General features: G+C 42.5%; 1 protein-coding gene across 2 annotated transcripts in view; it reads right to left on the minus strand.

Annotated features, from left to right (window-relative positions):
• LRRC4B (leucine rich repeat containing 4B) overlaps positions 1-15245 on the minus strand; it is a 59326-nt gene extending 44081 nt beyond the window's left edge. Inside the window, exon 1 of one of the 2 annotated variants that reach the window (XM_027617288.2) lies at positions 13451-15245. The gene's annotated coding sequence lies outside the window, so the exon portion shown is untranslated. Of the gene's footprint in view, positions 1-5479; positions 5612-13450 lie in introns of those variants that run through there. The other variant, XM_027617290.2, reaches the window with a different exon arrangement.
• Between the last annotated feature and the right edge of the window lie 2670 nt (positions 15246-17915).

Here is a 17915-nt window from a genome sequence, read left to right on the forward strand (position 1 = left end):
GGAATTAATGTTAATTTTCTTATGTGTGATAATATGATATTATGATTATGTAGGAGTCTATTCCTATTCTTAGAAGGTTCATGCTGAGTATTTATGTCTGCAACTTACTTTCAGGTAATTCAGCATTTGAAATATGAATAATTATTGAGTCTAAATGATGGGTAGATAGATGTTCGATATTTTTTTCAATTTTTCTGTATGTTTGTCATTTTTCATAAAAAACGTGGTGGTGATTCGGCTGAGAGAAGTAACACTTAGGGCGACTGCCACTGCAATGAACTCCTCCCCCTCCTGCATAAACAATTACTCCCTCTTTGTATCAGCACTTAAGATTGCCCTAGCATCTCTCATCTAAAGAAATAATAATTCTTCAAATCCCCTCCTTCGACACCACATTTCTCTGCAGTGCACCCTATTCTTTGTCCTTTTCAGCAAAACTTCTAAAACAGTTGGGAAGATTGTCTCCACTTCTTCATATCCTATTCTCTCTTCAATTGCCAGCTGGGATTCTGCTCCCCGCTCCACAAAACTGTCCTTGTCTAGGTCACCGAGACCTCCATGTTGCAAAGCCAGGGGCCGCTTCCCCATCTCTACCCCACTTACCACTTAGCAGCACTTGATACAGTACCTCCTTGAAACCATGTCTTTTCTTGGCTTTAGTGACTCCAAACCCTCCTCAATTTCCTCCTCCCTCACCAGACTCCTTTGTTGGCTTCTCTAGCTTCGCTTGGCTTCTCAGTGTGGGAGGGGAGCCGTGGGGGCCAAGCCTTCTCTGGTGCTCTGCTCTCTCTCCCTAGGTGAACTCACCCAGTTCCACAGCTTTATTTTTTTTTTTAAGATTTTTATTTATTTATTTGAAAGAGGGAGAGAATGAGAGAGAGCACATGAGAGGCGGAAGGGTCAGAGGGAGAAGCAGACTCCCCGCCGAGCAGGGAGCCCGATGTGGGACTCAATCCTGGGACTCCAGGATCATGACCTGAGCCGAAGGCAGTCGCTTAACGACTGAGCCACCCAGGCGCCCCAGTTCCACAGCTTTAAACCCCCGAGTCAGCTGATGAATGTGGGTCTTCAGCCCTAACCTCTGCACTGAGCTCTCCCACCCTGCATGCACACAAAGGGCGACTTGACATCTCCACTTCTCAAATGCAACATGTCCAAAACAGAGCTCTAGACTTCCACCTCCCTCACACACACTTGTTTTGCTTCCAGTCTTCTTTATCTCAGCAAATTGTACCACCTTCCATTTAGTTGAGGAAAGAAAGTAGAAGTTGTTCTCAATGGTGCTCTTTCCTCACCCTCATCCCACCCATCATCCAGTCTTGTGGCTCTACTTCTAAAATATATTGCACATAGTCCCTTCTTTCCATCTCTTCTGCCTCCACAATAGCAACAGTCCTCATCCTCTCTCCCATGGCCAGCTAAAGGCCTCCTCACTGGCCTTACTGCCACTCCTGCCTCCCTACAATCCATTCTCCACACAGTAGCCAGAGTGATCTTGTTAAAATGTAAATCAGATCATATTATCCCTCAACTTAAGACATTCTGAGGACTTCCCACCCTACTTCAAATTAAATCTGCACTCCTGAATGTGGCCTCTAGGGCCCTGTATGGTCTGAGCCCTGATAGCACTCCACTACATCTCCTACCACTCTGCTCTTCATTCGCTACACTCCAGCTTCTTCCACTAAAGTGGGCTCATTTCTACCTCAGGGCCTTTGCACCAGCTACTCTCTGCCTTCAACACTCTTCTCCCAGATCTTCACATGGCTGGCTCCTTCTGATTTTCAGGTCTCAGTTCAAATATCACCTCCTCAAAGAGACCTCCCTTGTCCAACTTATTTAAAGGAACCCTCCTACCCACTCCTAGCCACTCTTTATAAGATGACTCTGTTCTGTTTTCTTTATAGCATTTATTCATAAGTGAAATTTTCTTATTTGTTTGTTTACCTACTATTCACTGTTTTTCCTCGCTAGACGGCAAACTCCTTGAAAACAGACACCTGGTCTATTCTCAGTGATTACTAAATCCCCAGTGTATAGAAAGTGTCAGAAAAATTGAGTATTTTCATTAAATTTGTTGACTACAATAATCCATCTAATCTTCTTTGTACTTCAGATGTTCTTCTTGAAACAAAACCACCCCTCAGCATAACAAAACACTACCTGTGTTTGCTGCTCCTACTGTGCATCAGACAGACGCCCGAGTTATCGGTAACCCCTCCCAACAATCCCATTCGGAAGGTGCTCTTATTCTCCCTATTTTACAGAAAAGACTCAAATTCGAAGAGGCAAGTACTTATACAAGACCACACAGGGAGGAAGTTTAGATTGGATTCCAAACCTGCTCTACTTGACTCCAAAGCCCATGCTCTTTCTACTCTGCCATACTGTTTGGGACATAGTTGAATCACAATTTATTTTCATTATAGTACATTGGGAACTCCTGCTTAGGGCCATGATGAAGTAACTGGTACCAGAATTGCCCTCTGGTGATACACAACTATTAAAGTGGACAAAATGTGTGAGGCCACTATTTTCAGGCACTGAATCAATAAGAAAGAAGAGGACTGTGATCCTAAAACCTGTGCTATCACCCAGTAATTTCACTCTGGGGTATTTACTCAAGAGAAATTAAAAACAAGTCTCTGCACAGTCCACACAAAGACTTAGGGAAGACTGGAGCATCTTTATTAATAATAACATAAAACTGGAAACAACACCAACTTTCATCAAACCCATTGTAGTGTATTCATAAAATGGAATACTATTTAGCAACAAAAAAGAAGAAACTACTGATACATTGAACAACATGGGTAAGTCTCATAGACATTATGTTGAGCAAGAAAAAAAGACACAAAAGAATACATACTGTATGATTCTATTTGTGTAAAGTTCAAGAAAAGGCAGAATTAATCTTTAGTAATAGAAATCAGAATAGTGGTTGCCTGTGGGGTTGGGGATTAATTGGAATGGGGCACAGAGAACTTTCTGGGTTGATGGAAATATTCTGTTATCTTGAATGAGGTACTAGTTACATGTGTCTATAGATTTGTCAAAACTCACTGAATTGTAAACTTAATGTCTCTGCATTTCACTCTATATAAATTGTTCCTAAAAATAATTCATTGGTCTCTATTTCATATAATTTACAAATGTAAATTTTAGATGTTTTATATATCCAAATCTAAGAGGTAAAACAATACAGTTTTTAAAAGAAAGCACAGGAGAGCATTTTCATGTACGTGTGCAGAAAAGATGTCTTAAGACCAAAGTTAACCATGGAGGGAAAAAATTGTAAGTTGAACTATATTAAGAACTTCTGTTCACCAAAAGAAAGTGAAAAGGCAAGCTATAGACAAGGGTGGATTCTTATCCAGAATATGTAAAGAATTCCTTTTATTAATAAGGAAAAGTCAGACAAACCAACAGCAAAAATGGGCAAACTCTTACCCTGCTGGTGGGAGCATAAATTGGTATAAACACTCTAGAAAACAGGATCCTTGGCAGGATCCTTGAAAGCTGAGCATTTTACATACCCTATGACCCATAGGTATTTGTCCACCAGAAATGCATACATGTGTTCACACAAAGATATGTACAATGACTTTCACAGAAGCACTCCTCATAATAGCCAAAATCTGAAAACAATTCAAGTGTGCACTGACAACAGAATGGTTGAATGAATTGTGGTATACTCACAAAACGGGGACCGTTCCCACAGCAATGAGAATGAATGACCTACAATCACATGCAACAACATGGATGGATCTCACAATTAGATGGACCGAAAAAAGAAGCTAATCCCAAAAGAGGGAAAACTAATCCATGAGATTTGAAGTTAGGATAGTGAGTACCCTTGGATCGAGCACGGTGCCTGGAAGGGAACATGAAAGGGCTTCTGGGAGGCTGGGTATGTTCTCTTTCTTGATCTGGCTGCTGACTACATGGGTGTATTCCCTTTATAGAAATTTATTGAGCTGGACTCTTAAAATTTGTGTATTTTTCCCTGTGTATATATTTTTAAAAAGTTTTATTTTTTTAGAGTAAAGTAATTCATAGTTGTATTAGTTTTCTATTGCTGCTATAACAAATTACCACAAATTTAGTGGCTTAAAACAACACAGATGTATTATCTTATAATGTTGGAGGCCGGAAGCCAAAATCAGTCTCACTGGGCTAAAAAGGTGTATTCCTCAGGAGGAGCCAGGAGAGAATCTGTTCCCTAGCCTGAGGAGTCTGCACTTCTCTGCTCACAGCTACATCACTCCAAACTCTGCTACCACTGTCACATCGCCTTCTCAGACTCTGATCCTCCTGTCTCCCTCTTCTGATGACATTGGGCCCACAAGGATAATCCAGGATAACCTCCCCATTTCAAGATCCTTAACGTGGGCACATTTGCAAAGTCCTTTTTGCCATGTAAATAAACATATTCACAGGTTCCAGGGATGAGGATGTGGGCATCTTTAATCTGTCTGCCATAATGATTGTGAAAGATCAGGTGTCAAGGAGAGAAAAGTAGAAAAAAAATTTCTATACTCTCACCTTCCAAATACAATCACTCTCTAACAGTTTGGTACATTTCCATTTAGTCTCTAAAAGCATAGTTATATTCATACTTCATATAAAATGTGTGCATTCTGCTTTTGTTCACTGAACATTACCTCACCAACATTTCCATGCTCATATATATTTTTCAAGATGTCATTTACAATGGCTGTGTAATATTCTATTGAGTGGATGCAGCATGGTTAACTTAACCATTCCCTTCTAGTTGGATACCCTGGCAATTTCATTTAAAAAAACTATTATAAATAACATCATGATGAACCTCTTTGTTTATAAGCCTGTTTGGCTTGCAGGTGGATTCCCAGGCCTTAAGAGCATAACCATTTTTCCTGCACTTGACACCTACTGCCAAATTGCTTTCCAGAAGGGTGGCAGCAATTTCCATTCCGACACCGCACATGGGCATGGATGTCTGTTCTGCTGTGCTCTCACCAGTGTTCAGTGGAACCTTAAAATATTTGTTGCTCATTTGATGGGCAGGAAAAAGAATCACTGAGTTGTTTCAGTGCTATGCCCTTGGGCTTTATCAAAAGGAACAAAACGAAACAGTTTACTGCAAAGTTTTTTTAATGACCCAGTGATTCAACTCATAGGAACTTATACCAAAGAAATAACCAGAGAGGTAGACAAAAAAATACACTCATAGATGTGTTGTTTATGATAGCCAAATCTGGAAACAAATTACATGTTAAAAATGGAGCATGTGTGACCTTGGGGAAATCACTGTACCTGTGTCCTGTAGTTTGTATTTCTAATCACCCTTGCCCTATTTATTAACTGTTCATTCATTCATCTCATATATGTACTGAACTCTGTGCTGGGAGCTGAGGATATAGTGATGAACAGAACAGTGGGAAACAAAAGTGCTGCACTTGGGAAGCTTACAGTATTGGCTAGTAGACTGACCTACCTTACTGGAGGATCTCTTTGCCCCTGTTTTCTCATCTTTAAAAAGGGGGCGAGTTGGGATGCCTGGGTGGCTCAGTCGGTTAAGCGTCTACCTTCTGCTCAGGTCATGATCCCGCGGTCCTGAGACTGAGTCCTGCATCACGCTCCTTGCTCAGCAGAGAGCCTGCTTCTCCCTCTGCCTGCCGCTCCCCCTGCTTGTGCTCTCTCTCTCTCTCTGACAAAGAAATAAAAAAAAGGGGGGGGCAAGTTGGAAGGAGTTTGAATAGATACCGTCTGTGCCCTTCTAAATCCAATTTCTAGGTCTTTAGTTAATCTACTTCTTTCTCCCCTTGTTAGACTGAAAGCTCCTTAAGGGAGGATAGTGAGGATCTGCTCTCTTGTCAGCCAAGGAGGGGCTTCTTTCAAGTAATGGCACTGTCACTTTCCTCCAGGAGCTCTCCTGGCCCACTGTGCCTCTATGTTGACTTCAGTGCAGCTAACCCATCCTAGGTGTTAGAAGGTGCCCCACCCAGGCCTGGCATCTCTCAACCAATGAGAACCCATCTCAAGACCTCTTCTGGGGTTACCAGGGAAAAGGTGTTGGCTTGATCCTGGGGTTAGTTAGCTGGTAGAAATGAAACCTGGAGCTGCCAGTGACCGTTTGCTAGACTCAGAGCTGCTGCACACATTTGGGCAATCTGTACTCTGCACAAATTCAGCCAGTGCTTCTCTTGCCAAACCTTATGTCCTGGATATAAGACTGTGCCAACAGATGGAAGGGATGCCTTTTTGAAATTTATCCACCCAGAGTTAGTGGCTTTTTGTAACTTGTCCAGTCCAGGGGCCTTCTTTTTTGTTGTTTTGTAATTTTCCCTTCAGGCACCTGGTGACCCTGCCATGATACAGAAGAGGCTGCCTGAGAATAAAGCAACACAGAGGAAAGCAAAGGGGAGAAACAGAGAGACATGTCCCGACTAGCAAGTTTTGGGTGCCTGATCCAGCCATTCCTGATGCCAACACTGGTCCTGCACTTTACAGTAACATGAACCGAGAAATGTACACAGTTGCCCCCACCTTTTTTTTTTTTTCTTAAACCAGTTTTTGCTGGGGTTCTGTTCCTTGTAAGTTTAACAGAACTGACCAATACTGTGAGGGACTGCTTGCTAACTCCATCTTCTCATACTGCTCAGCACTCTCTCATTCCCCCTCTAAGGGCTGTCAGTTTACTTAACTCTAAAATGAAAGAGTTGAATCATCAGTGCTTCTCATTTCAATGCTGATTATATATATATGATTTTAGAAGAATCTTGTTACATGAAGTAGGGAAGGTTGAGTTTATTGGCCCCATTCTACAGCTGGGATAAGGGCAATTGGGAGCAATTAAGTGATTTGTTCAAAGTCACATAAAACAAATACACAGAGCTGCTGGGATTTGGACCTAGAGCTGTCTGGCTCCAAGTCCTGCGCTCCATTGACAGGTGGGGAAGCTGTGATCTGTACAGAGAAAGCGACTTTAAAATCACAGGGAATGGAAAGAGGGGCAATTAGTGGCAGGCTCTTCTGATTTCCACCTGGTGCTTTTTCCTCTGCATTGTGTTACCTCTTGGCTGATAGTAGCCATAAAAGCATTTTGGAAAAAAGTCAATATGTATTTCCCCATAGGACTGGCAAAACTAAATTGACTGGTGTATTATGTGTTGATGAGGATGTGGGAAAACAGGCTCTCCGTCCCATGGCTTGCAGAAACAAAAATTGGTATGCCTACACTGTATCCACCACCTTGCCATGGCTTTGCGTGTGCAGGGTACTTGCCTGTCTTTTAACTCTGTGCATGGTCACATGACTTGCTTTGGCCAATGGCATGTGGGTAAAAACAACAGTGCGTCAATTCCGAGTCTAAGACTTAAGTGGCCTAGCATATGGCCATTAGTCCTCTGAATCTCTGCTCTGGCCACCAGAAGCTTTCCATAGTAGCTGACACTCTCACTGCCTGAGCCACAGGATGAAACACCTGGAGCAGAGTGGAGCCAGCCAGACCTGAGCCTATGGCAGAGCAGTCCTAGACAAGCCAAGTTAGATGAGCCAGCACATAAGCAATACAATGATTATTATTTGAAGTTGCTGAGTTTTTGGTATTCATTATATAGCAATAGTTTAAAGTTACAGGAAGTATTTATTAAAATTAAAATGAACACACCCACATGACCTGATGATTCCACCTGTCCTTATTGACCCTAAGGAAGCATACCTTTACCCAAGGGAACCTGTATAAAGATGTTCACAGTGGCATTGTTTTTAAGAGCAAAGAAACAAAAAATAGCCCAAATGTCCAGCAACAGGAGAATAGATAAATAAACATGAGTTTTCTGGAATACCATTGCAGTTCTTAAAAGAAATGGTACAGAGCTATTTAAGTAAATCTGGATAGATTTCCAAGACATATTGTTGAGTTAAAAAAGCAAGCTGCAGAACAATATGTACAGTATGATCCCATTTATGTTAAAACACACTCACATGCTTGCTCAAAACAATACTACTCATTTACTATACAATACTATGCATACACTATATTACTAGATATATATATGCACTTTTAGACAAAGATCTGGAAGGACCCACCATAACAACGATAACAGTGGTTACTTCCAGAGAAGACACCTAGTTTGGAATAGAGGTGATCAAAGGGGACTTTGGCTTTATCTGCAACACTGTTTTCAAAAAGCAAAGAGAATCTATCCATACATGACTTGTACGACTGAAAAATAATTTTTTAAAAGGGAAGAAATATATGTGATTATATGTACATACATACTACAAATATAAACCTAAGATTTTATTTTAAATGACTTTTAGAGGCACACAAACTTGAATTTAAGTCCTGTCTCTGCCACCAGCTTACATAAGCAACTCCACCACTTTGAACTTCTATTTTCTCATAGATAAAATTGGGATACTAATTTATATTTAAAAGGGTTGTCACAAAAAGTAAATAATAATATATGTAAGGTCCCAAGAATACAGTCTGACAGGTAGTACATGTTCAATTAGATGTTCATTCCCTTCCATTTTCCAGCCCATCCTAATTCTGACCTTGCTTCTAACTCCAAAGTCAGACTGTGGTGATGGCTTTGTGGGTACCTCCTCAGAATTTATCCCCTCTGTGGTAGGTAGGATAATGGCTCCCCCAAAATGTCCTAATCCCCAGAACCTGTGACTATGTCTGGTTTGATGGTAAAGGAGAATTAAGGTTGCTTATCACTGACTTTAAGATAAGGAGGGTAGCCTAGATTATCTACATGGGCCCAGTATAATCACAAGGTCATATTTCCATGAGGAGGGGAGAGCCTGCATGAAGATGAAGCCAATTAGAGGAAATCAGAGGGCTCAGAAATTCAAAGAGACACATTCCTGGTGACATCCTGTGAGGGCCTGGATCCATGCATGAAGTTTTGTGCTAGCCATAACTTTTCATTTACAGCTGACCCTTGAACCGAGAGGGAGTTAAGGGTGCTGACCCCATGCCCCGCACAGTTGAAAATCTTAGTGTAACTTTTGACTCCCCAAAACCTTAACCACTAATGGCCTACTGTGGACCAGAAGCCTTGCCAATAACATAAACAGTTGATTAACTCATATTTTGTATATGTATTATACACTGTATTCTTATAATAAAGCTAGAGAAAGAAACTGCTATTAAGAAAATCATGAGAAAATATATTTATAGTACTTTATTTATTTATTTGAGAGAGCGAGAGCTCTCTTGAGCACAAGCAGGGTGAAGGGCAGAGAGAGAAGCAGACTCCTCGTGAGTAGCGAGCCTGATATGGGACTTGATCCTGGGAACTCTGGGATCATGACCTGAGCCAAAGGCAGACGCCTAACCAACTGACTCACCCAGGTGCCCGTGTACTGTATTTATTTTTAAAAACTGTGTTTAAGTGGATCCACAGTTCAAACCCGTTGTTCAAGAGTCAACTGAATATGAGGCAATAACCACCCCTCTTTTTTCAGCCAATTTGAGTTGGAGTTTTGTTCTTTGCAAGTAAAATAATCCTTCTGAGAATCTAATGAGCTAGAAACTCATTCCCTAGAGAAAAATACATGCAGACAAACCTTTGTATACAGTTCCAGGGAAACTTTTGACCCCCTGAAGTCAGGCCCCAGGTTATGAAGTCCTGCTCTGTTCTAAACATATCATTGCCAGCAGGCATCAAAGAGAAGGAAAGAAGAGAGAAAGTCTTCAGGGAGTCCAGGATCCCTCCTTCTATTCCTGTAGAGGAGCTTTGGTATGGGTCATAGACAAATAATTGGATCAAGGAATAAAAGATGGGAGCTCTCTGTGGAAGGTGCAAAAGTCCCTTTGGGATCACTTCGTTGCCTTGAGGAAATCTCTGCCTCTCTTTTGGGATCTACTGGAGGGAGGGTGTAAAATGGGGGGCAATTCAGCATCTCTTGGATCTCCTTCCTGGATTATGTCTATCTTCCCAAACTTGGGACAACTAAAGATCAGAGAGGTACAGTGAATTGCCCAAGATACACAGCAAACATGTGAAGAAGTTTTTGAATTCTGGCCTAGTTAGATATTTTACACAGAAGGAGTCTTGCCAAGGCTTCCCTTCCTTTTTACAATAAAAAAAGACACATTCCCCTGTGGCCACAAGGCCCTATACAATTTGGACCCTGCCTCCATGCCCTTATTTTGAGCCCCCTCCCTCTCATTCATTATGCTCCCTTCAGTTATTCTTTCTTTCTGCCTCTCAAACATGCCAAATGTGTCCCTAACTCTTCCATCTGCCTGGAACCAATACTGGATAACCCAAGAGGCAGACCAAATACATGTTCAAGGACCAGCAAAGTATGGGTTTTCCAAATTTTGGGGGGGGAAAATTAAACATTGCAATAAAGTCATCATTATGGGAAAAACCAAAACATGGATTTCCTTACATTGATTTTATTATTTAGTATTTTTTAAATGAATATTGGCCTATAATTTTCTTTTCTCATACTTTCATTATCAGGTTTTGGTATCAAAGTTAGGCCAGCCTCACAAAATGAGCTGAAGAGTGATCACTCTTCTAGTCTCTGGAAGAGTGTGCATGATATTAGAATTATTTCTTCCTTAAATGTTTAGCAGAACTTGCTAGTGACAATGTCTGGACCCAGAATTTTCTTTGTGGTTAATTTTTTTTTAAGTTACTGATTTGGTTTAAATGGTTTGAGAACTAATCAAATGCTATATTTCTTCTTGAGTAATTTTTGGTAGGTTATAGTTTTCTAGGGATTTGTCCATTTCATCTATATTTTGAAATGTATCAATATCAAGTTGCCCTTAATATCCAATTTTTACCTTGTTGATATCTGTAGCACTTGTAGCAATGTCCTCTTTTTAATTCCTGATATTGGCTATTTGTACTTTTTTCTTTTTATCTATTTCTTTTAGTGCTTATTTTAGAAAGCAAAACTCACTAACTTAAAAGGATTAAAATTAATCAGTATGCATAAGGAATAGTAAATAATATCATAAAAACTGTATAGTGACAGATAGTAACTAGACTTATCGTGGGAATCATTTCATAATATATAAAAATACTGGGGGTGCCCGGGTGGCTCAGTTGTTAACCGTCTGCCTTCGGCTCAGGTCATGATCCCAGTGTCCTGGGATCGAGCCCCGCATCGGGCTCCCTGCTCCGCGGGGAAGCCTGCTTCTCCCTCCCCCACTCCCCCTGCTTGTGTTCCCTCTCTCGCTGTGTCTCTCTCTCTGTCAAATAAATGAATAAAATCTTTTTACAAAAGGTATAAAAATACCGAATCACTATGATATATACCTGAAACTGATATTGCAGATCAATTGTATTTCAATAACAAAAATTAATCAACATCTTTACAAGGACTTTAGAATACTTTAATACCATATAACCCCTCCTAACATGTTTTTATTATGTGTTTATATTCTTTCTTTAATGTACAAGATATTATTGTTATCGTTTTACACAGCCAAAATCTGTTCAGATTTATTCACATATTTATCACTTTCTTTGCTTTTTATTTCTCCTTGCATCTCAGATATTCCATCTGGGATCATTTTTTTTCCTGCCTAAATTAGATTCTTAGAATATTTTTTACTAAGGATCTGCTGCTAGTGGTAAATTCTCTTCACTTTTTAAAATCCCAAAATGTATTTTGATCTCATTCTTGAAATTTATTTTTCACTGGGTATAAAATTGGCAGTTATTTTCTATCAGTACATTGAGCCTATTCTGGTTTCCATTGTAATTTTTAGGAAGTCAGTTGTTACATATTGATCTTTTGAAGGGCGTCTGTTTTCTCTAACTGCTATTGAGATCCCTTTGCCTTTGGTATTCTTCAAATATGTAATAATGTTTCTAGGTGTGGATTTCTTGATATTTATCTTGCTTTTTATTCATCTGGCTTCTTGAATCTTTCAGTTAGAGTTTCTCATCAATTTTGGAAAACTTGAAAAATCCACCATTATTTCTTCAAATATTCCTTTTGCCACATTCTCACTCTTTTGGGGACTCAAAATAAATACATAGGTAAGACCTTCTCACTCATTCTCCGTGTGTCAACTTCTCTTATATGTTTCCTGCCCTGTCTCTTCACAGTGCATTGTGAATAATTTTGTTTGACTTAAGTTCCAGTTCACTATTTCTCTATTCAGTTGTTGCTTTTAATTTTAAACCTACTCAGGAACGCCTGGCTCAGTTGTTAAACGTCTGCCTTTGGCTCAGGTCATGATCCCAGGATCCTGGGATCGAGCCCCACATCAGGCTCCCTGCTCCGCGGGAAGCCTGCTTCTCCCTCTCTCACTCCCCCTGCTTGTGTTCCCTCTCTTGCTGTGTCTCTGTCAAATAAATAAATAAAACCTTAAAAAAAATTTTTTTTAAACCTACTCACTAAGTTTTAAGTTGCTACTAGTTTTGTAATTTTCAAAGCATCTAGATAATATTTTATAGTTTCCTGGTCCCTGTAACAACAATGGCAATCTTAGATTTTTATGTGAACAAATCATATTGTCTGATAATTCCAATATCACAAGTATTTAGTGGGTTTGTTTCTAGTGCCCCTTACTTCTGCTGGTTTTTGCTCCTGATACCTTTTCTACTTGGTTATACCTGACTTATGCTAGTCAGAATAATTTGACGTCTTTCATGAAGATTCTTTTCACTGGACAAAACGTTTTGTGTGCAATTGTCAAGAGTTTAGAAACACTCCTAGTCTGAGGCTAAGTTAAATTCACAATCTAAGGTCATGACTGCAACTTCGCAAACAGGGGCCCATTTACTTCTAGTTTCCCTACCCTCCCTGAAGGTATAGCCATTGCTTCCACAGTTTTATGTCAACTCCCCACCTTGGGTGGGCCTGAGCTTTTCTTATTTCCCTCATCTAGAAGCCATCCAAATAAAAGTTCAAATTTGCCAGGACTGTAAAATTCCCTTAGGGCAGAAGTACTCTGATTACTTCTCTGGGTTCTTGATTTCCCTTCAGTTATGGCCTGATAAATCTTGTGACACCTTCCGTGCTTACGAGACTTAAATTTTTTTTTTTTTTTTTTATCCAACATGTTTAGTTGTTGCGGTGGGAGGGTTGATCTAATAACCTAGCCTGCTATTATCAACAATTTCAATTATTCTGTCCTCTTAGCTTTGCTTAATTTTTTTCCTCAGCACTTAACACTACTTGACATTAAATAAATATATGTATATATGTGTCTACTAACTAGGTTGAAAGCTCCATGGGTGCATGTACTTTGTTCACTTCTATGTCCCCAGCATCCAGAATAGTGCTGGCGTATAGTGAGTACTCAATATTTGTGGAATGAATGAATGAAAAGAGAGCGATTTTGCCACCTTTTTGTGCTGTGGCTACAGTGGACCAAAGCAAGATAACTGGGGGATTCAGAAACTTGATCACAAATCTAGAATCTGTGTGGAGACCTTTCAGAACACAATCCCAGATCAAGGTCACAACTTACCAAAGTGGCATAAAGAAGAAAGCTCAAGGCTCCATGGTTTTCAGTACTTCCCAGGATGAGGTATGAGGCTGGGTAGTGAGTCTCAGTTGGTATCCACCTGTTGGTGTGTCCCTTTTCCTCTCTCTGGTATTTTGCTCACTTCTCCTTGATCTTTGCTTTTGCCTGTCATCCCGACCTCTCACTGAGTCTCAGGTGACTGACCCCTCATGTTCTTTCTCTTTGCTCTTGTCTCTGTTCATCTCCACGACTTGGTCTCTGTCTTTCTCTGTTGTGCCTTGGTCATGTTCTCCTGTCTCTATCCTCCTCTAGAAAATGCAATTCCATTTTTTTCTGACTCTGCCTGCACCCCTACTCCCTGGCTGCACCTCCAGGATGTCTGCTAGGCCACCCTCTGTCTTGGTCACCAATCCCTGTCTCTGTCCCACTCCCCTTTCTTGCCTCTGTCCCTCTTATGTTTCTACACTGTTTCTGTCTCCACCATCTTTATCACTGTCCCTTCTGTCACCATCCTTTCTGCCTCTGTGTTTCTTCACCTGTCACAGCGTCACTGAGTGTGCTTTGTCACTCACACTCTGGTACTGTCACCACTATGGCTCTCCGCTCTGAGTCTGTGCATTGCTGCTGTTCCCTCTGGATCCGTCTTTTCTGCCTCTGACTCCTCGACCCTGTCCCCCCCCCACCCCCCGTCTGCTTCCGTTGCCTCTGTTTATGCCCTGGGCCCCTCTCCGCCTTTGAACCTTCTAGTTCTGCTTCTGTCCCCTCCACTTCTGTTCCCTCTGTCACCCTGCCACTTTCCACTTTCTCTGTCCCCTCTGTGTACTGGCGCGCTCCTTACCTAATGTTGCTTTCTGTATCTCTAACACTGATCTTGATCTCTGCCCCCTCTGCCTGCAGTTGTCTTTGCCTCCGTCAGTGTTGCCTCCAACCTGGTCTCTGGCACCTTCTCTATTTTTGTCACTTTTCCCTATATTACTTCTGTTATCTCTGTCTTTTCTCTCCCCCCGTCATTGTCCTCTCTATCTTTGTCGCCTGTCCTCCCTGTCTCTGACTGTCACCTCTTCCATATCTGCCACCTTCCGCCTTATCTCCTTCCTCCCCATCACTGTCCCCTGGGTCTTTGTCCCTTCTGTCGCTCTCCCTGACACTGCTGTCTCTCTTACTGTCCTCTTGGTCTCACTCTCTTCCTTCTCAGGCCCCCCGGTGTCTGGCCAGACCCCCTCCCCCCGGGGGACCTCGCCTCAGGTCCCCTCAGCCTCTGGTCGCTCTGCCTCCGTCTCCATGTCCTCTACAACTTTCAGCCCTGTCTGGTTCGCTGTCTCCTCTGTCTCCGCCACCTTCCCCGCTGCCCCCACCGTCCCCTGCGGCCTGGCTGACTGCCCTTGGGAGGCTGTCCCCTCTGTCGTCTTCTCTAAGGCTCCTTCTGTGCTGCTGCCCTCGGGCCCCCACGCGGGGCCGCGGGCTCTGTAAGGCCCCCTCCGGGGTCCCGGCCGCGGTCAGATCTGTCTGGCCTCTGGGCCCTTCCTGTCACCGCCTCACTATCTTGCTCGGCCACTGCCAGCTTCTCCTTCACTTTCTAAAGTCTGTGGGTCGTCTTCTGCTCCCGCGGGTTTGCGGGTGTGGCAGGTCTCCGTGCCTGTGGAGCTGCGTCTCTTCCAGTCTGTCTCCGGACGTCTAGCTCTTCGGGGCGCTGTCCCTCAACAGGAGTTTTACGGGGGCCACATCCTCTTGCAGGCCTTGTCGGGGGCAGAGGAGCCCATCTCGGTTCCTCTGCCTGGCGGTCAGCCTCGCGCCACGCGCCTCGCGCCTCTCGCCCCGCCTCTCGCCCTTTCCCGCCCTTTATCGTTTCGCGCGCTGGGCGGGGGGGGGGGGGGAGGAGAAGCACGAGCGCATGCGCACCAACCGACGCACTGGCGAAAGTGCGCGCAACCGGCCTGCGGGCTCGCGGGAGCTCACGCGAACTCGCGCCGGCGCTCACCGGCTCCGGGGGCCGACTCGGCAACGGTGACATCACGGAGGCTCTGCCCCGCTTTGTTGGCCGTCTTCAACAGCACGCGCTCGCTGGAGTAAGCGGCCAAGTGTCACCCGGCGCCAGGTGGCGCTCAGCGCCTGAGCCCACAGACCCTGCAAACCCTAGGAGACGCGTGTCGTCATGGCAACTCTGCCGGATCTAATTGGACACCTGCACTGTTTCGTTGGAGCCGCTAATCTGATTGGATGCCTGTGTCTCATTGGCTGCCAGGGAATTTGTATCTTCCTTTACCCTCAGCGTTTCTCTTTCCTGGCGGGGCTTTTTTCCACAAGCAACGTGCAGACGGAAAGTGACTTGAGTCACCAGGGGGTGTGAAGTGTGTAGCACCTGGCCGGCATCCCTGCCGGAGTCAGCGAACCAGATTGGCTGTCTCAGACACAGCCTCCCTTTCCCCGCCAGAGGGCGCCACGGTGCGCTGGATCCTTAGAGGCCTTGGTGACTGGTGACGTCACCGGTGAGCCACTCTTGATTGGCTACATCTCTTTTCACGGGCAAAGTGGAAAGGCAGGCCTAGAGAACCCTATCAGAGGAGAAAAGAAACGGTGTGCCCAGGAATAATGAATGACCTTGGTCTCAATATGCAAAGGAAAGTCACCTTTATTATGTCTTCTAATCTCCATAAGCAACCCAGACATGCAAACGATTAGAGTGGACACCTACTGCAGCTAAGGACCCGCATCAGGGACACCTGTTGTTTTTGCCCGACTGGCATGTGTTATCTATGACTCTATTTAAAAAAATTAATTCACTTTTTAAAAGCAGTTTTAGGTTTATAGAGAAAATTAAACAAAAAGTACAGAGTTCCCATTTACCGTTGGGGGGACCACATACCATATGGGTGTACCCTAATTCCCTACACCCTCATAGGCCTACCCCTAATTCCCCTTATTAACATCTTGCATTACTGTGGTACGTTTGTTACAGTTGAAGGACTGTACTGTATGATTCCACTTACATGAAGTATCTAGAGTAATCAGAGTTATAGAGAAAGTAGAATGGTCGTGCCGGGTGCTGGGAGGAGGGAATAACAGGAAGTTATTGTTTAATGGGTATAAAGCTTCCATTCTGCAAGATAGGGTTCTGGAGATTGGTTGCACAACAATGTGAATGTACTTAACATTACTGAACTGTCCACTTATAAAGGGATAAGATAAATTTTATGATATGTGTATCTTACCACACTTAAGTTGTTTTTAATGCATCAACTTTATGTTGATGCATTTATGTTCAATGAGTTTTGACAAATGTGTATGGTGTGTGATCACATCCGCAATCAAGAAACAGAACAGTTCCGTGATCCCAAAATGTTCCTTTGTGTCTACGTGTAATCAATCCCCCATCCCCACTCCCTCAGCCCCAAGCAACCCCGATCGATTTCTGTCCCTATAGATTAGTGTTCCATCGTCTACAATTTCACAGAAATGGAATCATGCTGTTTGTACTCTTTTGTGTCTGGCTTTTTTCACAAGACATACTGTTTTTGAGATTTATCTTTATCTACTATACATATCAGTAGGTAGTTCTTTCTATTGCTGAGAAGTTGTCCATCTTGTGGACATACAATTTGTTCATCCATTCCCATAGATGGACATTTCAGTTATATCCAGTTTTCCAAATTGGGGCTATTATGAGTAACGTTGCTGTGAATATTTGCAGGGACATATGCTTTTATTTCTCATGGTTAAATACTCAGGAGTGGGATTTCTGAGTCACATGGTAAGTTTGTGTTGACTTTGTAAGACACTGATAAATTGTTCTTCAAGGTGGTGGTAGTGGATGGAATGATGGCCCCCAAAAGACAATGTCCATGTCCTAATCCCCCAGAACCTGTGAACATGACCTTATTTGGAAAAAGGATCTTTACAGATCAGGTTAAGTCAAGGATTTCTAGATGAGATCATCCTGAATTAAGAATGATTCCCTAACCCCAATGATTGGCGTTCTTATAAGAAAAAGGCAGGGGGAGACGAACCGTGAGAGACTATGGACTCTGAGAAATAAACTGAGGGTTCTAGAGGGGAGGGGGCTGGGGGGATGGGTTAGCCCGGTGATGGGTATTAAGGAGGGCATGTATTGCATGGAGCACTGGGTGTTATACACAAACAAGGAATCATGGAACACTACATCAAAAACTAATGATGTAATGTATGGTGACTAACATAACATAATAAAATAAAATTAAAAAAAGAAAAATGATAAAAAAAAGAAAGGCGGAAAAGAAAAAGATACAGGAACAATTAAAACCAAGTTATGCCTGTGCAAAGTAAACTGGTGAAAAAAATTGTCCTGTTTACATTTTCCTGCACTGAAACATCTTGCTGTCTTCTGGAACAGCTGACACTTATATATTAAGTCAGTCAATATTCAAATGATTATGAAGATTCCTAATGCCCAAATATATTCTAATATATGATAATTATTAGCAATTATCATCAT

The sequence above is a fragment of the Zalophus californianus genome, chromosome 17, assembly GCF_009762305.2.
Source record: "Zalophus californianus isolate mZalCal1 chromosome 17, mZalCal1.pri.v2, whole genome shotgun sequence".
In the NCBI taxonomy this organism is placed as follows: domain Eukaryota; kingdom Metazoa; phylum Chordata; class Mammalia; order Carnivora; family Otariidae; genus Zalophus; species Zalophus californianus.